Source organism: Cupressus sempervirens, chromosome 2 (assembly GCF_028749045.1).
Source record: "Cupressus sempervirens isolate cs-2001-9-10 chromosome 2, ASM2874904v1, whole genome shotgun sequence".
Classification (NCBI taxonomy): Eukaryota; Viridiplantae; Streptophyta; class Pinopsida; order Cupressales; family Cupressaceae; genus Cupressus; species Cupressus sempervirens.
The window spans coordinates 742,165,060-742,189,955 of NC_143119.1; the positions used below are offsets into that span (position 1 = coordinate 742,165,060).

Below are 24,896 nucleotides of genomic sequence, written 5' to 3' on the forward strand. Positions count from 1 at the left end.
CCTGTACCCTATTGCTCTCAAGGTGTCATTTCGAAAGCGTCCCCTTTTTTCAAGAAAAAGGAAATGAATTTGGGGACAGGAAATTTCCATCCCCACATCCCTAACACAGGTTTAGGGAAAATTCAGCAAGGGACATGTCCTCGTGGAGCATAGGTATTTTGGTTTACTTCACAATCTTTGTTTATAACCAACTCCTTGAACTGACCTTGTATATATATGTACTTTGTATATACATTTCTAACCTTTCTTTATAACCAGTTGTTTAGAGTTTCTTTACAACCCATTCTAACAATGCACATCTCCAATAGCACTATGATGTGTAATATCTAGCCCAAATGTAATAATCAAATCAAAAATCTTATGCTTCAAATACATAGTCACACCTCACATAACATTGCATAGAACAATCTTAAAGTCAACCACTTCAGACCCACAATTCTTCTTACAAATATCCTAGTCTGGAAGAATCATTATCAAATCATCACTAGGGGAAGATACCCAATAGTAAATTGGGATCCAACAACTGTTCACTTTTCGTTATAGTGATCCCCCAATAATAAATAACCCTCATAGAAATACATACAAAAAGTTACCCAAAATAAAATTTGACCCCCAACACATGTTCAATATTGCATAGGGGAAGATACCCAGTAGCGGTTATAGCTAACTTCACACATTCAATTGAAATAGCAAACGATGTCAAAATTATCCAAAAAAAATTGGTTGTTCTCATATGCGACTTAACTGCTTAAAGCTAAGGTTTTAGCTTCTCAACAATCACGATCCACTCTATAGAAGTCGTTACTACTAGGTATAAATTGTTCCACTATTGAGGCTCCTAGCGTCTAGTATTGGGCGATACCTTTTTTGGCCACTTTTTGACCCATAAGCACGTAACAGCTTCTATAGTGGACCGTTATTGGTGAGAAGTTGAAACCTTAGCTTTAATCAGTTAAGTCATGTATGGGAACAACCAAAAAACAAACGAATAATTTCAACATCATTTTATAATGTCCCATTTTTAGCATTCATAGCATGATGTTGTCGTTAGCCTATTTCCCCATGGTCCCATAAGCTAACCAGGACATTAAAGGGGCTTAGAGGCCATTTGGCCTAGATAGTTTCAGTTGCAGATCTTTTTGAGGGGTTTTGAGGCAACTTTGGGCATACTTACTATTTATAGTAAGTCATCTTGGATATGGTTGGACATCCAGTGGCAGCGGTATGTCGATGGTAATTGTTTAAAATCGGCAAGAAGACTTGTTTATCATTGATAAAATTTGTTACCCATTGATAAAGCTATTTTATAAAGTTAAATTTAAATATTTAACTTTATTAATGCATAGACTATAGTTTGTGGGAAATATTTAAATTAAAAGAGTCCCTTTTATTTTATAACACATTGGAGACATAAGTTACATAAAGGGAGTGATTTTTTATCCCACATTGAGAAAACGAAGGATTGAGCTCTTGTTAGAACACTATAAAAGAAAGGGAAGAGCTTCTTTTTGTTATGCTTGGAAATATCAAAGAAATTGGGAGATTTTCTGGAGATTATGTCTCAATAGTTTGAAGGACGAAATCCCTTCAAGCTGGAAATCTTGATGCCATTGAAAGATATGGTCTTGAGATTCAACATGGTAGCAGTCTGAAAAAGCTAATACAAAAAAGCAGTCCAAAAAAGCAGAACCGAAAAAGCAGGCGGAAAAAGCAGTCCGAAAAAGTAGAATCGAAAAAGTAGGCAAAAAAAGCAGTTCAAAAAGCAAATCGAAAAAGCAAAACAGAAGGGGCAACATTGAAGAAAAATTATTACTGCCATCTACAACCAGGTTCCTTTATTAGTATTGATTTCTTAGGTGTTATAAGTTTCAGCTTTAAGTGTGCATTATACCATCATTATCATTTTGTAATCCATGTAAATGCCAAAAGTCTTGGCCATATTTCATGAGCACTGTATTGGAAATTTCATTGCAAATTAAGAAGATAATAGTTGCTGGTGTCATTTAAGCAATTCAATATCATTATTTATCAGCTAGTTAGTTGCATACCAACTGTTTGTAAAAATGCCAGTTGGTTGTAGGTGTTCATTTATCATGCTTAGATCATATATATGCACTGAATATTGTCAAAATTAGTAGCACACTCATGTTAGGCTATTGTGTAGTCCATTTGGAGTCTTCTAGCACAAGATTCTCATTGATGCAAAATTGAAAAAAGAGTCATTTAAAGCCAGCTGAAAAACTATATCAGTCATAAGTCCCTTGCATGTGAATTGTTTGATGAAATTACTTGAGCTTTCATCAGCATTTTTTGAGAGCAGATTTGAGGAGGGCCATTACAGTGGTATCAAAGCTTGCTTGCAAAGTGTTTGACGAAATGTCAAACAACTGAAGTATAAAGATTTTTGGTGTTTGAAGAAGTTATAACCTATTGGAATTATTACACATTTGGTACCTCAATTGAAAGCATGAAGTTAGATAGAGCCACTACTAGGTATCTTCCCCTAGTACCAATAAAAAAATTAAACTTAAAATCCTTGTACTTATTTAAGCACAACCTTGAATTTGAGATGATTGGTAATTCAACAATGCTAGTCCTATTTAGATAAAAATCACACGGGGAATCTAATCCACTTTATAGAAATACCATTATACTCAATATACCTTATTCGAAGAAGATTATCAAGGATCACATTGACTTGGAATTGATCATCAACCCTCTATTTCAACATTTTAACCTTGTGCACATTAAAGTTAGATTATATGAAGACAAAATGATTGATTCATATTCATAAATATGCACATAGATCACTTTTAGAATGTATCATGATATACAATCAACTTATTAGTGTAATAAATCTCATCCAACAAAACACTAAACATAAAACACAATGAAAAATCATATAGCATAAGGGCCCATTTGGTTGCTGGAATATGATTTAGGAATTGAAATCTAAAATCCTTGATTTTGGATTCTAGAACTTGAAATCCATATTACAGTTTCTGAAATTTAATTAGGGACTGTGTGGTTCAAACCCAAAAATATTTGATATTCGGAATTGGTTATTCCAAGCATGTTTGGTTCAAAATATGAATATATGGTTCAAAAAATGAATATAAAAGTTATAGTGAGAAAGACGATTCATATCTCCAATTTGTTCAAGGACCTATTCATGGTGCTTCCAACTCCACACATGCCGAAAATGTTGATGTTCATTGCAAAATAAAAATGCAAGAAAAAGTTAAAAGAAAGACGAAAGAAATTAGATATGTGTGGTACTAGTTATTTTATTTAATCCAAACATACTAGTTATGTTATTTAATCCAAACATACGAGCAAGTGAACCAATAGCCAAAAGTTTTCCCCCAATTAAAAGAAATTATATTCGTATGAATTTCTGCAATAATCTTTCTAATTTCTTCAAGCAGCACCTGTTAATTTTTACAAAATGGTGTTCAAAGGGTGCTTGAAGTAGATGCAAAGGGTATCATTTATTGAAATGCCTCACTCTCTCAGTTACAACTCAATTAAATTTCAAAAATATGTGCAAAAATAGGTGCGCTCCCAAATGGGCATCTAGATGTCAAACCCAATTAAATTTCACTTTAGTTGAAATCCTCATTTTCAAAAAATGGGAATTAGATCGAGAATTCCAAATAAAAAGTATTTTGAGGGGAGACAGAATCCTTGTTTTGGGGGTCAAATGAGGATACCGAATCCACATTTCCCCAAATTCCAATTCTCATTTTGCAGACCCAAACAGCGGATTATGAATTTTTGAGCATTTTGAATTCCAATTTCCGCTCAAATCCGCAATCCAAACAGACCCTAATATTGTATATATAAAATGAGCAAAGAAATGGAATAAAATGTAAATGAAGAAGACGAAACACAAGAACACAATATTTATCGTGGTTCAAAAAACTTGTCTGTGTCCATACTCAAGTAGGGAATCACTTATATTAAACAATATCTGATACATCAAGTACATAGACTACACACCCTATTATGGAGTCAAATGCAACCATCAAGGAAGAGAAAGATGAAGACAAATAGTCACATGACGGTTAGGCTTCACATTCCCAATGAAGGCCAACCGGCTTAGTCATGCATTGGCATTCCCTATATTTCAATTTCAGATCTTAGATAACAATTAAACCTTGAGAAGATCTCAAGGTTGCCAGACTTTGTTCTAGCACACTCGAGATGAGTCTTTTCCACATCATATTAGAATCATAAACATCTTCTCCTACAAAATTCTTGGGCACAAACTTGTCCATCGACACATTTACTACAGATTCAAAACATACATCTTTGCCATCCACAACATGATCTTCTATTCCTATTGTCTCATTCTCTCCAACATGGAAGAGAGTATTTAGAAGATCATTCTCTGATTCTATACCCATTCATATAATTGCCTACAAAATTGTGCCCTAAAAATATTCTCTATAAGGTCATCATCTCATACATCAAAATGCAATTTTGTGACAGAAACTATCCTTTCCGAATTTTCCCACCATAATGTTGGTTCATCTCCTTCAATTTGTCTTCATATACAAACTAATTATTGTCCAGCCACCAAAATTTCTTATCAAAGGCTGATCTAGTCTTGTGCTTGTTTGCCGAATTAGACTTCCTATATGACCTATATGCCTACTCTATCATAAGAACACGCAGCAGGAAATTTTCATGAAAGCGGCTATTTATTTTTAAGAAAACAAGTTCCCTTTCTCTTAAGCAAATTCTGCATACAAAATATGTACAGGTATACCACAAAAATTTGGAAGGCTTCTCATTCTTCATGCATTGATGCTAAAGACAAATCCAAGGTCCTTTTGATTGAGCGAAGCAAACATCTTCTATTATTTTCTCTCTGCTTATCTGCAGAACTCGTCCATATTTCTCTTGAATGTTTCTTGGCAAAGGAACAGTATTTCCCTTGTCTACACTAGCAACCTTGCTAGTTTTCTTGTTACGTATGTTTAGTTTTGGATCCTTAATGAAACCGTGAAGCATTTTTCTCTGTCTAGCAGCAAGGGTCCCATTACAATTGAATTGCCCTTGTAATGGCTATCTACTATTACATCATCATGTTACTCACCATATTGAGCTTGCGCAGGGGATTTTGAAAACATTGCTTCTGATTGGGTGTTTATATTTGCAAACTTATTTATACTTACATGCCTATCAGCATCCCATGGCTTCTCAGACCTTTCTAGAATGTCCATGTCCTACATCACTTCATTGGCAACAATTAATGGGGAGTCTTGGCCATTAGCACTTTCTTCCGTAGGAGTCAAATTTGTGCTTCGAATAGGCTGACGTAGAGCATTATCGATATACACAGGTTAAGGATTAGGGATGCGCTAACAGTCAACAAATCCTTGACCAGTATAGCTTGCATTACCAAAGTCCACATCACCGTGTGACTAAGAAAAGCCTTGCCCTATACCAATAAAATAATTTGTGTGTGGTTGTTTGTTTTATGATGCCAATTGATGGCAAGTGCACAAAGGAAAATATTTGTTACCCCTAAATTTGGTAGTGTCAAGTAGACTATCCACATTCACAGATACCAAGTCATGCCCAGGCTGGACAACTTTGTCCACCACAGTTTGTAATTGTGTGCCAAGAAATGCATTGGGTAAGCCACTGCCACCAACTGTGTTTGGTGTGAACCATGGTCCATTGCGAGAAATTAAATCTCCAATCCACTACATATTACTTGTCTCCCCCTTCAATGAATTATCTTCTCCTTTGTCTGCCCTTTCACCTTCTTTCACAGAGAACTTGTTTGTCCTTTTATCTTCTTTCACAACAGACATTTCATCTACCTTTTCATCTTCTTCTTCCACAGGGAACATCACATGCTTCACAAAGTAATCCAATTGCAGCATCCTACGAACTCTAGAAGCAAAATAATTCAATCATAGAGGCTGAAACCCAGAGCAAGGAAAGAAATTTCAAAAATGGCCAACATCAGGTCCTTTACAGACTTGCCTGTCTTGTTTGTCTTGGCCCTCTTTTCCAATTCTTCTATGATGCCTTTCCTACGGTAAGCATCACCTATGAATTGAAGAATTGCACTAAGCTAAAATTTGAGAGCTTTGAAGTCTTCTTTTGGTTCAGTTTTTGGCTTATTTTCCCAACCATTTTGTTGTGAGGTTTTCACACCATCACCCCAAAAATTTTGAGGACCCCCTTTTTCGGGCAAGCCTTGGCAATTTTCACAGATTTTTGGAATTTTTCGATTTCCTTAGCAAACTTGGAGTGGTCCAGAGGTTTTTCTTTTTTTGTTGAATTGACAATTTTACACCTTGGATGCCTTCGGGCCAGAGGGATTTGATTTGGTTTATTTTCACCCAGTACTAAACTTGATTTTTCAAAACATGTGATTTTGTCCTTAGGCCAAATGGGTTTCAACAACATTTTTCGATGGTTAAAATAATATCTGGCAGGATAAAATTGCAAATTTTGGACTTAGATGGATTTTTGAAAATTTGATATAATTGTATAAGCTTGAGCATTTTCAAAATGAATTTGTTAGATTTAGTCATTTTGGAAATCTTGAAAAAAATTCGGTGAAAAGAAATTTTGGTAGTAAAATTGGATTTAGAGTTTTGAATTTCAATTGCCAAGAAAGAGGATTTATTTTGTTAAAATATTGAAAGTGTATTACAAAATTGAAATTGGATGAAATTGCAAAATCTCATTTAGTTGGTTGAAATTTTGATTAGAGGATTTTATAAATGTTAAAAGAAATTGGTAATTTTGAATTGAAAATTGATTTTGGCTTGCTAGATTCGATTTTAATGATATTTTAATTGCCAAAACATTGTTAAATAAATTTTTTGACATCTCCTAGGCTTACCTTGTTTCTATTTTGCAATTCTAGATCAAACTGACAATTAAAGGGCCAATTTCACTGTGGGGCTTAGTTATTTTCATGTTTTATTTAGAACTGGGCCATCTTTGGAGATCTAACTTAAATTTTGTTTCCCTCCAGGTAGATCGGCCCACTATGGAGATCAATTGGAGGATATAAGGGGCATCCCCCCCCCCTTATTTCCTCATTCTTCTCACTCCTCCTTGGTTGTACGAATTTGTCCTCTAGCTAGGCAATTTTTTCCTTGGCGGCAATTTTTGTGAACAGATTTTCCATTTTTGAGCGGCAATTTTCTCCTCCTTAGTTGGGTGATTTTTGCCCTAAGGCGATTTTGGAGGAGCAGATCCGATTTTTGGCAGAATTGGGTGATTTTTTAAGGTCTAATTTTTCCTCCAAGGGCTGCAATTTTCTTCTTTAGCTATGGCAATTTTGTTTGGGGTAGAGGCAAGGCAATTTAAGGTCTAATTTTTGGCAAGTGTGGGCAATTTTTTGGGAAGTTGAAATTCTAATTTAGGGCAGATTTTGCAAGCAATTCATTTGCTAGGGCATCATATTTTAAAGGAGGATTGAAATTTTTGAGATCAGATCTGAATTTGAAGAGGCCTGATTATTGGTAGAAGGCAGATTAAAGGTAAGATTCTCATTCATTTTTAGAAGTGAAGATTGGTTTTAAAGGCGGATTTTATTCCTTGTTCTTTTTTGGTTCATTTCCCTTATCTTCTTATTGCACTAGTCTTCCACCACTTCATCATTTCCATTGATAGGCTGAAGTTGGGAGATATAAGTGTAGATTTCATGATAGGATACTTGGAAAGGCAGAAATAAGTTAGACCACCTAAGGATTGAAGTTGGGAGATATAAGTGTAGTCCATCCTAAGGTAATGAAGAGGCAAAAATAAGTTGTAGTCCCACCCCTAGGATTGAAGTTTGGAGATTGACAAGTGTAGAGATAGGATTTGGAGAGGCAGAAATAAGCTAGATTCTATTGATAGAAAGAAGTTTAGCGATTGATAAGTGTAGTGCATATCATTTAGAATGAAGGGGCAGAAACAAGTGTTTAAGATGTTTGATGTTAGTGCAAGAAAGAACCCAAAGGTAATGAATACCAAAAAAGACAAGGAAGACATGATGCCTAAGACCACCTTCTTCTTGAAAGTGAGACGAATAAGTGATACCAATATCGGCACGATGAACATGGTACAGTTGAAGGATAGATAGAAGGGACAACCCCCATGGCAAAGAAGATCTGCAAGAGCGAAATTATACACGCAACAGCTTTCCCTCCTACCTTGCCTTGTCAAGAATCGGTAATGGAGTGTGCATCTCGGTTTGATATTGTAACCAAATCCATTTTTGATGAAGGGAAAAGGGTGTTGGCTAACATCAGCGAACAAGTGGTTGATGAAGTATTCAATATTCCCTAGCATAAAGGCATGATAGTGGTAATGATGGATCAAACAACCAAGTTCTTTCAGGATAATCGGGAGGCCTACTTCATTCATCTAAAGCAGAATTGGTTATACAAAAGGAAAGAAGGAAGTTACTAGGCCATCAAAGCTCACCCGATCAGATTTCAAATCATAATATGGCGACCTTATTGTGCTTCTCAATCAAATCATGTGCATGGCTCAAGGTATGCAATTCGAGAACTAAATGCACTATTTTATTGATGAAATTGAAAATGGAAAGAGAAAATTTGATTAGGCTAGAATTATAAGTGAAAATTTAGAGTTGCAACTAAGGCTAGAATTATAAGTGAAAATTTAGAGTTGTAACTAAGGACAATACAAATTCAAAAGCAATTCTACATGGGATCCTATCTTTTTTATCTGATTGCAAGACTATATGAAAATCCCGAACTTAAGGCCTTAGGAGTGATTAGCAATGGGTCAGGGCAATGTTTGGTGCATGAGTGTTATTCACAGCTTCATTTGCACGACACCAAAGATTATAAGATGTTTTATGATGCCTTTGCCATGAAGACCGTAAGGATATTACAACAACACTTGCTAGGAGGATCTCATCAGAAGCGAAAGCAAAAGTTAAGAAGAATGGGAGTTGGTTCATCCAATTTCCGCAATTTACATATATTAGAGTGGTAGGAAGTATAGTTTTTCCCAAGAGACTTCCAAGGTACCCACCCGACATAATAGTTTTGATGGAGTTGGCTAGGCAACTTGAGCATTATGACAGAATGATGAAACTTAAAGGTGAAACATGGATTACCTTCTCATTGGGAATAGGCAATGATACTTGCCTTAATCCTATTGCCTTTGCAGCTGTGAAGGAGTTAGAATGGTATCATCTAGGATGGTATAGAGCAAGACAGGGATTCAATCCTAATGGTCTTATCAAAGCATCTCATGAAAACACATGCAAACATATTTCTATTATAGAAGATTTTTGGGCCAATGTACAGGATGACTTTCACATGAGAAAGCTAGCTTTCTCAAGATTGTTAGTGGACATGATGAGGTCAATCAGATGGAGAGGCCTTGATATTCTCGATCAACTAGGAGATGATGAAAATGTGCTAAGAGAAATTATGATACATTGGATGGAACGTAATTAGGTCCAGTGGATTGGGATGATCATTAGGATCCTTTCTTAGAGGTAGTTACAAGGATAGTTGATCTACACATTGAGTCATGGTACAATGAGAAGTTAAGGCAATTACAAAGTCGGAAGGTATGCCTTACTTATGAAAAGATGAACAGTCAGACAGAAAGGTGGGAGCTATAGCCAGCAACAAAGAGCAGTTAAGAGAAAGAAGAGAAATTTTGAGGTTGAAAAAAGTAAAGAACATCAAGAGCCTCCAACAAAGAGACCATATGCAACACTGTTAAGGGAGAGCATAATTGAGGCTAGAGGCCAAGGGGTTAATACAAGTGGACAAAGGATCTCAGTAGAGGTGAGCTCTGATTCTAAATCAAGTGGTTACAGTGACAGTACCAAATACTCTCCTCTCTTGGAGAACCAACATGGAGATGGTATGACAGTCACTAGTGAAGAAGAGGATAGGCCAATTGATATTGAGGAAATAAGCCAGGTACTCGAGGCCATTGGTGATGCTTTGCTAGTCAAACCAAATCTAGATTTGGGGAGATGCACTGCACTGCTATGGTTAAGGCAAATGCTTATGCCAAGAGGCAAGGTGGTGACTGTCCAAACAGTTGAAGATATTCAAGGGTTAGTGGAAAAGGAGGGTAGCAAGAAACAAAAACAAATTGCAAAAATAGTGGGAAAGGTAATCAAGAGTGATAATGAGGGCCACCAAAAAGTTCAGATTGCTATACCAAAGGTTAGCAAGGAAATGGATGAGATTCTAGTCTAGGAGTATGAGATAGTAGAGCATAACTTGGGAAGAATCATTGATGACATGGAGTGTGAGGAGATCTAAGAAGGCATGGTTTCAATTAGAGAAAAGTTTAGGAAGGCAAACAAAAGGATTGCAAAGTTGGAGGCCGAAACAAGTATTAGAGAGATTGCCAACCTATCAAACAGTTGCATCAGGTAGTCCTTTCGCAAGACAGTGGGAGCAACATAGAAGAGATATCGGCTCAGTTGCACGAAATCAAAGGTTTAATCAGTGATATAATTCAAGATGGGCAAAATTTATTGCCTTCCTTTATCTCAACATTCAGGTCATTGGTGTCTATTAGAGACAAATTTAGAAAATTTGAAAGGGAGTGGAAGGGTTTCCTTCCAATCAAGGATTTAGCTATTCCCAGGCTACAAGCATTTATTGGGCTACCAGAGAGATATTTGGAAAGAACCAAGTTGGTGGATGAAGGAGGAATGAGTACAATGGAGTCTTGGTATGTTGCCTTGACCATTAGATTGAGGATACTTGAAGAGATATGGAATGAGATTGCACAGCACAGCCCAAGTGTTGACACTTCCATTTCAATCATGATGAGCGATGTTGGGGCTACACTTGAAGATATCAAAGAGCAGAACGTCAATGAGACAGAGTTTGGGTCAATATTGGATGAGTTGGGGAAGGTTGCCATCAGGAAGAAGCATTTGGGCACCCTTGCCTCCCTCAATGCCTTTATTGGATATGCGAAAGAATATGAGAAGGATCACGAGAAGACACTGCAAGCAGCAAGCAACATGATGAATTTAGCTGAGCTCAAGATCAAGCACACACCTTGTCGTCCCATGAAGGAAGTCAACAATAGGCTAGCCAAGTTCATTGCCTTAGCTAAGAAGATGAAAGAAAAGGGTAGAATTATATTAGAAGATCATTTGATGTAAGCCCAAGTGGCAATTCTCCTTTCTTCTTGAGTAGGATAGGTGTCTAATTCTGATTGGCTACCATTTTGGTGCCTTCTCATTGGTTGCCACTTTTCCTTTTTTTCATTGGTCCATTGATGAGGCGGTGTCTTCTCATTGGCTGATGAGGTGGCAACCCTAATTAGGGTTTCTGGGATTTGATCTGGATCATTGATTTTGCCTCTTAATCTCTATCATTGGTTGTAATTTTGGCCCCTATATAAGGCCATTTGCTCTCATTTGTAAAGGGTTGAAGAAAATTGTTGTTTAAGATAATACCAAAATTGCTTCTCTTATCATTGTTGTGACTTGCATGGTGATAAGAACACTTGGAATTATTGCATGGTTTCTACTTCCAATAGAGTTAAATTTCATTGAAGTTGTTAAAGTAGATTTTATTTCAAGAAAGTTGTTAAGCAAGAATAAGAATAGATGGATAGTTGTATGGTAATATTAGTGGATGTTTGATAGGGATCTCTAAACTAGGCCACTAGTATCCTAGTGGCTTGTTAGGATGCCTTGCGTGGTAATCTATTCTTTTTTTCCTTGAATCATTGCATCTATAGAGGTAGAGTTGCTAGTAAGCTTTCATCAAATTTTATCCCTGTCCATTTGCTAATCTTTCCATTCATAGGAGTAGAAGTAAAGCAGTGAGTAGTGTAGTAGTTGGAATTCATTCCTGGAACAAGTTAGAAAATTAGAGCGTTATTGGTGGACATTCCCTCCATCATCATGATCAACATCATTTGGTGCTAGTATACATTGCAAAGCTAGATTCATCAGCATCACAACAAAAGTCCAAGTTATCTTCGAATGAATAAGGTAAGCCCACCTATGTGATTAACTAGAAAATCACATTAATATAATTGAGTTACTATTCTTAGGCGTAAGGAACCTTGGAGTTTTTCTCATGTTCTTCATGAGTGTTTACTTTTCAAGAAAGGGATTGAGTGTTTGATATTTCATATCAAGTATTCAATTGCTATATGTTATGTGGTGGTACAAAACTGACATCAACACATTCCACAATGCACATGGCAAGTACTTTTTCTCATTGCAAGCACAATATCTTTCTGTACCAAATTTAAGTTTCTAAGAAATTCATCAATGAAATAATCGACTTCATCCTCTTCCATCTCTGCTCTAGTCTCATCTTGGCTCTGATACCAATTGTAAATACAAAAAGAGCAAAGAAATGGAGTAAAACATAAACAAAGAAGATGAAATATAAGAGCACAATATTTATTGTGGTTCGGAAAACTTGCCTACATTCACACTCAAGCAAGAAATGACTTATATTAAACAATATCTTATACATCAAGTACACAGACTGCACACCCTTTTTTTATAGTCATATGCAACCATCAAGGAAGAGATAGATGAAGATGAATAGTCACATGACAGCTGAGTTTCACATTCCCAACAAACATATCACAAAATATTATGTCAATCCCTAGATATGTCCTTTTATTGATTTCCACATATATGTATTGACATAGTTAATTGAGTTATAATATTTTTTATTGAAATTTTCCTGTACGAGAATTCTATTTCCTTAGAATGAATGTAATTTTATCCTTATGAGTTAATTGTACAGTATTTCATAGCGTAATTTTATTCTCCAACAAGTATCTCTAGGATGAAATTCCCACAAGAAATAAAAAGAGACAAAATCACAGAACAATAGAACCTAGGACTTCAATAGATAAAAAAACCAAACAAGAATCAAGCAACACATGCAAGCTAGGCCTAACCAATGAAAAGTAAAATTTGAAATCACATTATTACAATTCCTTGTAAGACTGCAAACAAGATCGAAAGAACAAAATTACAAACAATAGAATCCGTAGGAAACAAATAACTAAAACCCAAGTTAAAAAAAGGCATACATTAGCAAGTTGGAAAAATAAAAAGTGGAATTCAAATAACTCAAATCTTCATCTGTCTGGTTTTAAGCTTGCAATCAATCCTCAGTGATTGGAAACACCTAACTAATACTCTACTCCATGAAGGTGGCACTTATACATCTGGCAAAGATCAGTTTCTAGGAGATATGTTTGATTTTTATTTTATAAGGTCTACAATAAAAGTAGATATTTTTTATGTTGGGCAAAGCGGACTTGAACTTAGCTCTGTTGTAATCCTACCCACAAAACAATTCTCCATTTTTCTTTTAATTTCCCTAATGTATGTGAAATCAAATTACACTTCTCTCATCTTGTCAATGTCATATAAAAGAAATATTTTTTATGCATTGTTGATATAAACACACAAATTATCAAGAAGCACTTAGTTTCAAAATCTCTAGAAACTGATGCATTTGAGCAAACTGAACAAAATTATTTGAGTTTTGATAAAGGTCATTAGTTAGTACAATTTTGTATTAGTAAACTGAAAAAATTGTAAGTCTTGTATTTCAATTTATTCAGAATTGAAACATAATTGATATTCTCTTGCAATTGCATAGGACCAAGCTCTGTGTACCTCAATACCAATTCAAACTCTAATAGTTTTTTCAAATCTTTTATTGCTACAATTGACGGTCCATTCTAAATTTCCAATAATTCCTTTCTCAACATTCTCTTATAATGAGGCTTGATTCCAAATTCTCACTTACAAGTAAAGCAAGCATTAAATTCTAAACATTCTTGCAAAGACTTGTTCATCTCTCTTAAAATAATAATAAGATATGTTTCATAATATCCACAATTATGGCAAGCAACCACCAATTTTTTTATCTTCATTGAGAAACCACACCCTTTTTTATATCTTCATTTGCAAAACCACACCCTCTCAAAAGTTCTACTCATTTTAGAATTGGTGTTTAAAGAAGATGAACAATGTGTGGCATTTTCTCCACAATTCTACCAAAGTTTTCTTTATCTACCTTTAGATTAAAATTGAAAAAGCAGTGTCAAGAAAATTTTTGCTTCAATCCAATTCCACGAATATGCGGACATTAAACCATCACAATAGAACAAATTCAGATTAATGCCAACAATACAAAGCCTCCTCATAAGCATAGAAGAAAGCAACAATTCTATGGAGGGTTCCCTGTTGGAGATGAATCTAGTGATAATAAACCAGGAAAATGTTGTATGTCCAGGTGCTTCAGGTTCAAGGGGCCATGAGGTCAAGCTGGGCAAGGTAGCCCTGGTCATAGGGGTAAATTGCCTAGGCTAAGTGATGCATAATCAATGCAAACATATCCAAAAGAAGAAAAGACAACTGCAAAAGAGGAAACTTATCATGATTTTACCAAGGACAGCTAAAAACCTCCTAGTAACTGACACAAAGGAACAAGCAAAAGATGTTTCACCAGTACAAGAGGAATCTCAAGAAACTGTGACAAGGATTCCTACAATAAAAGATGGGGCAGACAAAGGAACTTGTGAGGGGGGCTTTCTACAAGAACCTTACAACCCCTCCTCCTCTCCTTTGCTTTGGTCTTCGAAAACGTATGTGAATGACCTTATGGACATGAAAAGAAGGGTAGAGGACTTAGAGGAGAAAGGATAGAACGATAGAGAAAGGTTGCAGGAGGTTACAATAACCAGCTAGGAACTTGAAAAAGAAAATAAATGGTTGAAAAAGCAAGTCTTAAATCTTCAAGAAATAATCACTATCAAACAGGCTTTGAACGAAAAGAAGGTGACAATAGAAAATAACTTGGAAAAAATAACTAAATCAGATGCCACAACAAAAATGGAGGAAGTTCAAGCAACATTAGCAGGCATGGTGCTAAGAGAAAATGAACTAAAAGAGTAAATAAAAGAAGTCAAATCATGGGCACAAGTGGTCAATGACCTATCCATGGAACAGAAGGAAGTCATTCAAAAACAAGTCAAGAGACAAATCAAAGAGGAGAAGGAAATATAAGACATCATTATCAAAGGCTTAAAAGACTATGGGGAATGTGAGAAAATAGATATTTTGACACATGACTTCCTTAGGGACAAACTAAATGGATGAGTAAAATTCGGCAAGCAAACAAAATTGGGAGAAGTATGGGAATGGGGAAAAATAGACATGTGAGAGTTATTTTCAGCAACATAGAAGATAAGAGTGCAATCTTGAACAACAGGGGGTTACTCAAAGACACCCAAATATACTTAGATGAGGATTTAACCATTAACCAGCAAGAGGAAAGGAGGAAGGAGTGGGAGAAAGTAAAATCAGCAAGGGCTGTCGGCAAATGGGCTTGGATGAAAAATGGTAAAGTACAGATTGCCGACAAATCAATGAATCAGAAATAGGAACTTAGGGCCCCAAAATAGTATCTAAGCATGGTGAATTGGAATTATAGAGGATATCCATGGAAAAGATGACCGGGGTTAGGGCCCATAGCTGAGGGAAAAGACATTATTTGTCTCATAGAAACACATGAACATGAGGGATGTAAGATTCCAGATTTTGAAGGGTACAATAAAATCACCATGTGGAATGAAGAAACAAAGACAGGTAAAGGTCATGGAGGGATTACTATCTCGATAAAAGATACGTGGAACAAAACCATAAAATTGGAGAAAGACAACCCAAAAAACAATTTATATAGTTGAAGATTGAGGATGATGAGTAGATTACATGGCTAGTAGCGTGCTATTTTGCACCAAAAAGCTCTAAATTCTACAAAATGAGACATCTAGACAACAAAGATCCATTTGCAGCTTTAAAGAAAGACGTGCTTTCCTTTAATCAAACTGGTAACATAATTCTTCTAGGAGATTTCATTGCTAGGACAACAAGTAACTAGGCTATTCAATTAGGCAACGATCTAACAGAGGACAATAATCCCTTGTGGCTAAAAGAAGATGATGACAATATCAGTAAACAGACTTCTCAAGATGAAAAAGGTGATGTGTCTCACTTTGGGGTTGAACTCTTAGGACTATGCAGCCTCCACGGGTTAGTTGTGTGTAATGGTATGAAGATGTGGCCTAAATCAAACAAATTTACTTGCAAAATGTATAACGGACAAAGTGTGGTAGACTATATAATATGTTCACAATCAGTCATCACTAAAGTAGTTGATTTCAGAATTAAACAATGTCCCATAGAGCTAAATTCAGACCATATGCCTCTCTGTATTAAATACATTATGAAAGTCAAAAGACTGAAAAGTGATCAGGTCTTAGATGAAAGCACAAAAGGACATAAAGAGGGTAAGATTCTTATGAACAATGATAATAAAAAGATATTTTGCACCACTCATGAACAACAGCTCCAAATGCATCATGACATCGCGAATATCAAGGAAAACAGTGATAAGAAAAGTCACATCAGCAGCAATTTTCTAATCCCACTAATTAAGGAGGCACTAAAGGGTTGCAAGAGAACAAGGATAAAGAAGAGCATCTCAAACACCTTTTTGGCTAACCCATGGTATGACAAAGAATGCAAGGCCGCAAAAAGGAAATTTAAAGGAAGAAAGGAAAACAAAACAATCATAAGAGAACCAATCCAAAAGAGAAGAATATGTGATTAATCGAAGGAAGGAGCTAATCATGTTAGGAAAGCACAATCCTAAAAAATTTTGGAGGAAGTTACAACAAGCTAAGAAACAGGTTGAAAATAAAATTACGGATTCTCAATGGTTAGAGTATGCAAAGATTCTTTATGAGAGATCGGAGGACAAAGTTTCACTCCCCACAACCAACAAAGACATTACTCTAGGGATAAGGAGATTAGCAAGTGGAAAAGCTCAGGATATTGATGGGCTACAGGCTGAATTTTTAAAATGGGGGACAAATTTGTTGAATTCACACATCAGGAAAAATCTAATATAGTCATGCAAGGCTACTTTCCCACGAAGTGGACCACTAGTGTAGTTATTCCTCTCCATAAGAGTGAGGATGTCAACAACTCTTCCAACTACCGCACCATCATGGTGAACCCCTTATTAAGCAAACTCTACTAGAGTATGGTAGAGCAAAGAATTAGTGGATGGATATAAAAAGAAGGGAAAAGAGCTACGGGACAAGGAGTTGCAGACCAAAACATTCCACCATTGATCACTGCATTACCCTAAGGTTCCTTATAGAAAAAACATGGGATAAACAAGGGGAAGAGGCTTTTTGTTGCTTTTTTTATTTTAAGAAAGCTTTCGACACCATCCCTAGGGATAGTTATGGAATAGGATGGAAGAATTAGAGGTCCCAACAGAGTATAGAGCTATTGTTTATAAACTTTACAAATAGGTTAAAGTGAAAATCAAAACCAAAGTGGGCATGTCAGAATGCTTTGGCAGCGACATAGGGGTCAAATAAGGATGCCCGTTATAGCCTACCTTGTTTGGCCTCTATATTGACAAGTTAGAGGAATGGCTAAACAAAGCCAATGGAGAGGGAATTCGGCTGGTTGAATATGTGATCAGATTTCTTTTGTATGCCAATGACCTCATTCTCATTACTAAAACAACACAGGGACTAAGGGAACATTTGAAGAACTTAGAAACCTTTTGCACGGAAGTAGGGATGGAGGTCAACACTTCTAAAACCAAGATCATGGTCTTTTCCTTCAAGAAGAGAAAACAACAATGCACTTTCATATTTAATGACAAAGCACTAGAAATTGTAGAAGAATACAAGTATTTGGGGATAGATTTCCATTACCGGCTCAGTTGGGAAACATGCAAATCAAAAAGGATACGGGGGGATAGAAGGCATCTTATCTTCTTCAAAACAAGTGCAGGATAGCAGAGTTATGGGATTGGAAGACTAAGAAAACCTTGTTTGGGTTGTTGGTGAGACCAATTATTTTATACAGCAACGAGGTATGGGAAAGTAGCGTATCAAACCATAAATGGCGAAAAATTGAAAGAATTCAGAAACACTTCATCACAACTAATCTCAAAATCAAATCCACAGTCCCATACGAGATTATTTTAGCGCAGGTGGGCATGTTCCCAGTGGAGGCCTCGACAATTGTTAGATTGCTAAGCTATCTAAAAAAGGTGAGTAAAATGGATGAACATCGCTAGCCTAGTAGGGTGGTTGATAGAGAAATGGATTGTTGAAAGAAGACATGGAAGAAACAAAACAATAAATGGTTCCAATAAGTGGAACATTGACTACCAAGAATGCCCGAAAAATAATTTTGAAATAAAAAAATGGGTGGCAGGGAAAGTCAGATCTATCATATGGGCAAACTAGTTAGGTAGAAAAAAAAGCCTATTATGTCAAAAAAATTAATCCCACATGCGAACATGATGACAAAGCATATTTAAGAACTGAGATCAAAGGAAAAGCAAAAATCCTAATTGCTCAATTGAGATTTGGTTTCCACCATTTGAGATGTGAAACTAGTAGATGGAGGGTCCCTAAGGAAGAGTGGGAGGACAAAATTTGTAGATTTTGCAACGAGGGTGTGGTGGAAATAGAGTGACACTATCTAAAGGATTGTACAACATATGAAGACATTCGTAGCCAACACAAAGAAACATTAAAAATGAACAACATAAAAGACCTTTTCGAAGGACCAAGACTCCCCAACGGGGCCATTTTACTTATGCAGATTCACAACAAAAGAGACGGGCTGGAGAAATCACATCAGATCGAATAGGAGTTTTATGTGGCTCCCTTAGGTTTATGGCCTCGTGGACATCATCAAAAACTTAAACATCACACACTAAGCTTGATTCCTTAAATAAAAGTGTTAAATAATTAAAGTGACTTACTTTTTCCGAGCGTAATTTTTTCTTTAGTGTGTGATGTTTAAGAATGAACAATCAATGAGGTGTGTATGTTTTATATGCCAAGCTTCTTTCTTAGTTAATTGTTTAAAATGTGTAATGCCCCACCAAGGGATCCAAAAAAATTAACCTAAAGTTTTACTAAGTTTACCAAACATTTTTTTTAAAGAATAACATGTACAACAATCACAAAGTAGCGGAAGCAATAACATCCAATCATACGTAAGCAAACATAATAGATTACATTCCTTAAGGATCCCAGGACATTGAGTCACATTTAAATTTAAAAAATACTAACCCAAATAAATAACACATCCATATGAAAGTACAACTACAAGTCCATTCCACTTAAATAATATACATTTGTTCTGAATGCCACTTGGCAATAAAATTCAGAATGCACAATCATCCATTGTACATGTCACAGGGTATGAAAGGCTAAAAGAATATACATTTATAAAATTAGATTACATCATCCCTCTCGGATCCATGAAAAAAAGTACAATACCATAAGTGAAATCATCCATCATAAAGATATAATCATCCATCACAATACACAAAGATAGAATGAAAGGAAAGGTAGACAAGGAACTCCAGCCACGATATCAATAGATGGATCTCAATGGTAAGAGTAAAAAGCACTAGCACCTAACCTCGTGGTAACCCAAAAAGGTCCACTCCCACTGTGCTAAGGAGATAGTCTCAAGTCCCAAACAGGATATCAGTTCCATAATCAAAAGTAATATCTATGTCAAGGAAAACCCTAAAAATAATCTAACTCAAAGGTTCCAAGATAACACAACATCTAGAACCAAAGGCAAACAAAGACACATAGGGAATCTACTATGTAAGCGGGCAAGTGTCATTGCACAAATCAACACTAGAATTACCCTAGCAGTCTAACTTGACCCCGACCCCCTAGTGACTCTATTCGACACTAGTATCCTTTCATACTGACAAGGCATACTAACAATGCATGGTCGCAACCAAGCGTCCTCTCTACTCCCATCCCAGTCTATACTAGCACTCGAGGCATGGGCGAGAAAATACAAAGACTCTTATTAGGTTCATTTTACTCTCATTTAGTGAAGTGTTTTCACTTATTAACTACTTACAATGGTTTTCCATGGCAGCCACTTTGGGCCCCAACCTCCATTGCAAGCCACTTCCCGACATTACATATAGATAACCTACCCTAAGCTCATAAAATCACAAATCAAAAAATTATAGTATTACACCTCAATCCTATACAAGTGACTGGAAAGTATCAAAAGATAATTCACAATAACCCTTCAATTCTTTACAAGCAACTGGAAAGCATCCCAAAAAAATTGATCGAAGACTCAAAGGTCAAGACAATTATGTCATACCATTCTTCACGTTATCACACAAGCACACTAAAGGTAATAATAGACAATAGATCCAAAACTCATCATAAAGCATACTAGACACATTACCATGATTGAGTCTAAATGATCAAAGTCAAATCATCATAATATCACAAACACAGAACTCCCAAGCCTCTGGTAGACGTCTTAAAATTGGTCAACACTCTAGTAAACCCAAACCCAAAACATAGACAACATACAGGTAACAATGTAGTTTCATAGTTTGGTTTGATTTTGAAAACACATAGTTGAGTTTACAGTGAGGTCAAGTTTTCATTTTAAAGTAAGTTTTCGAGTACATAAGATTTACACTTTAACCCTTACTATTTAACCCATTTCTTGTATTTGAACAAAATGCACAATTACCCTTATTCGATTATAAGTTAAATATTCTAAAATTATTTATTAAATTATTAAAATAATAATTATTGATTTTCAAATAAAATAATTACAATTTTATTAAAATCAATATCATTAATAATAAAATAAATTTCAAACTTTATTGAGTAATATTCATTATTAATTAAACTAAAATTAATTAATAATTATATTAAAAACAACTATATTAATATTCATTAATTATTTATTAAATTTATTAAATTATTAATAAAATAATATATATTAAACTTAAATTGAATAACAATTTTTAAACCAAAACTTAAAATGCATATCAATATCGCGTTTAGGGCCCACCGGCATGTAAAAGTTGTGTGGCCCTTAATAGTTGTCGACAGCAGACCAACTACAACCACAACAGTCTCAAGTACTATTGTTGCCATGCAGTCTGTATTGCAGTCAATGCAGCACTAATAAGTGCCACCAGGAGAATTAAGGAGGGAGATGGGGTAAAACCCGCCTCTCCTCTATTTTATTTTATTTTTAAAAAAAATTATATAAATTTTGCTAAAAAAATCATTTTTTTTATATAAACAAAACCCCTTCCCAATACATATATATATATATGTATGTATACATACATATATATATATATATATATATATATATATGTATGTATGTATACATACATATATATGTATGTATATATATACATATACATATGTATATGTATACATATATATATATGTATATGTATATGTATATGTATATGTATATATATATGTACATATGTATATATATATCTATATCTATCTATATATATATATGTATATATATACATATATATGTATATATATACATATATATGTATATATATATGTATATGTATATATATACATATATATATCTATACATATATATACATATCTATATATATGTATATATATATATATATATATATACATATCTATATATATACATATGTATATGTATATACATATACATATCTATATATATGTATATGTATATATATATACATATATATATATACACACATATATATATACATATATATATATATCTACATATATATATATATGTATATATATTGCAAAAGTTCTATCAAAACTCTGATAGGGAAAATATGATCAACCAGCCAAATTCATATTCTAAAATTTGCATTTCTTTCAAAACCCTTCTTAGATTAATTTGCAACTTTAAATCTATAAAATGAGGATTTTACTGATCTTTTTAATCCTCAAGTATACAAAAAAATCAACATGCATACCAGTAATTTCAAATTGAAATATTAAAAGATTTGTCACAATAAAATTCAGATAAACAATTCACAATCACAATGAAGACAAGAATATTAAATTACATAATAAACTAGGTGAACAAAACATAAAGATCTACCTGGTTCTTATGCTAATTCGCAAACACTCGAAGATTGTGAGAGAATCTCTCAAAACCTTCTCTCTGCTAATTTGCAAACACCCGAAGATTGTGAGAGAATCTCTCAAAACCTTCTCTCCGAAAATTGCCTTCTTTAAAATTCTTGGTCCCTCGAAAATGGACCCTCAATTGCTGATAAGGAGTTCTTTCCTAAATTTAGGGCACTGATTGTGCGATCACCTAAGGGAACTCCTTGATCACAACTTTTTAACTCTTTATTAACTTTTTCGAAACTTCATGCATACTTTATGCAATTTCAAATATCTTTAATAAATTTATTTATTTTTTACTCTTTAATTTATTTTCGAAGCATTAATTGATAAAATATTTATTAAGTAATAATAATATTTAGCATTTATTTAAAAATGATCTCCTAAATATATTATTATTAAATTAAATTAATATTATTACGCTCTCAAACTAGACTATAATTTTCTCTTTAAATTTAATTCTTTTTATTTAATAAATTTCCCAATTAATTAAATATAATTAAATATTGAATATATCATAATAATATTCCATCAAAATTAATTCATTAATTAATCTTTTAATTTGACTTAATTAATAGAAAAAACACCAAAGACCTATAAGATGAAATACGAAAACCCATCATAAAATACCACATACAAGATCAAACTCAAGGGTTATAATCACGAATTTACGTCATATGACACATTCAGAAGAGTAATAGTCTCAGATACTTGTCCTAATTTTATAAGACAATTGGTTTAAGGTTAGGATTTGGACCCAAGAATTTATCTTCCCTCTCTTACCATTGAGATATTGCGATAGGGTACACTCATCCTGGCAATTCAGGGAAGTCAATACCCAGTACCTGCAATCTACATAACATCCATGCATGTACAAACACATATATACTAAACTAAACAGGCAATGGCAGGAAGTGGTGCCTCGTGTAGATCCCGACCAGCAGGTGACTATGACTCTCTTTCTTAACCACATTAGAAACGTCATACATAAAGAAAATATACATGCACACCATACACATGCAGTATTGGGTAAGTATCCATAAGAAAACACATATAATAATCCATTTCACTAATCATCATCAAATGACTGAAATCACTGTAATAATCATCATCAAGGTATAATCATGCATACATGAAGTAAGTAGTACCAAGTAGTCTCTTCATAAAATCAACCAAATGTGAAGCAATATCTGATAATCTGAAAGATAATGCTACTAATCATCAAGCATAAACTGGCCCAAAAGAGTTCGGCAATAATAATAAAATGTAAACTAGGGGCAGGCTCTACAAAATGTTTTTCTAGGCTTGGTCGACCTCCTAAAGCAGGTTATAGTGATCATTCATGGAGTTCCTATGGTTATGATAGAGATGCTAGACTTGCACGAAGTAACATTTAGACTATTGAAATTTTCCTAGATAGAGTGCATCTATTGAAAAGCTTGGCAATGGTCTAGTAATGATGCAATTAGAAGTTTGCAGTTGACCATAGGTTATTTCTTCTGTCACATCCTATTACAGGTTCAATATCGGATGCCATAATGGGTGGGTTATATTCTACTGGCTACGCTGCAAGCACTATCGCAGAGAGAACAGGTGTAACAATAAGAAAGAGTTACCTGTGTATCAGCCTTGGTCACTTTTTTGGAAGACAAAGATAGTATGAAATGAAAGCTTGCAAACATTTAAGTTATTTCGCATTACTCGTCTTAACATGTAAATGTATTCCAGATTGTAGGCAGTTCTTATCCAAATTTATATCCAAGCCGAACATCAGGTGCATGTAAGGGTAGCATATTCATGTTGCAGCAGAACGAAGATCAATTTTCCTATGAATTGGTTTATAAATTTGATTGTGCAATACATTTGCATAATTTGACGCAAGTAGGGCTAGTTGTTGTATGCATATTTGTGGGATAGAGGTTCTCCGTTCATATTATTCCAAGACCTATCCTGGAAATAAAAAGGTGTGCATAGATGCCCTAGTAACCCAGAAGCATTTGTTTTCTTTTCACCAGCAGGGGCTCAAGAACTTTGACAATAAAGCTTCTTTTGATTAAGAACTTCAGTTTCGAATATCCCAATGCCCCATCACCATATCAGTCTTTAAGCTTTATGTTCTAGACAAAGACCAGTTATCTTAGGGCTGAGGAGACGTAGGAATGTTAAAGGGTAATGTATATAATCACCCCCAAAATCCAAGTAGTGGTACTTGAATATATAAAATGCCACGACGAGAATATTTGAATTGGGAAACAACGTGGACAAGTAATAAAATCTTGAAAACAAAGTCGAGAGACTTACCTCAAGACTCCACTTTCAAGATGCTGATTCGAGAAAATGGGCAGAGTTTATAAAAGACCGATGGGAAACCCAGCTGCTGCTACCTAATATATCCAAAATATGAGGTTTCGGGGCGCTATAAAGAAATGCTTAATAGAAGTTGAGCAGGGATGTATACCTGGGATTATGTGCAGTATTTAACGGCCCATTTGGTGAGCAAAATAGGAATACGTATTTTGGAATAGAAAATGGGGCTACGTATTCCTGTTCTCCATTTGGTTCAGCCAATATTTGATGGGAATTCACGAACCCCAAAATTTATGTTTTCTAAAATTAAAAAAAGTGGAATAGGAATACGTATTCCAATAACACCTATTTGGGTGGAATTGCAAAACCCCTTTTTTGGGCCAAAATTGGAATACGTATTCCTATTTTACTTCGTATTCCAATTCCGTTTTGGTGCATCCAAACAAGGAATTCAAAATTTTTGGAATATGTATTCCTATTCCGCTCGCCAAATGGGCCCTTGAGTTTTAAAGAGTAGAATTCTCCATTCCAACCTTCAACAAATTAAGTTTGAAAATATGAGT

At 34.8% G+C, this 24,896-nt stretch overlaps 1 protein-coding gene across 3 annotated transcripts in view; it reads right to left on the reverse strand.

Moving 5' to 3' along the window:
- Positions 1-24,537, reverse strand: part of LOC149575514 (DNA-directed RNA polymerase subunit 10-like protein) — a 43,342-nt gene extending 18,805 nt beyond the window's left edge. The window contains exons 1-2 of one of the 3 annotated variants that reach the window (XM_089815269.1): positions 24,485-24,537; positions 24,328-24,410 (exon numbers count right to left, since the gene is read on the reverse strand). The gene's annotated coding sequence lies outside the window, so the exon portion shown is untranslated. The other 2 variants (XM_089815268.1, XM_089815270.1) reach the window with 2 other exon arrangements.
- Positions 24,538-24,896: the final 359 nt, after the last annotated feature.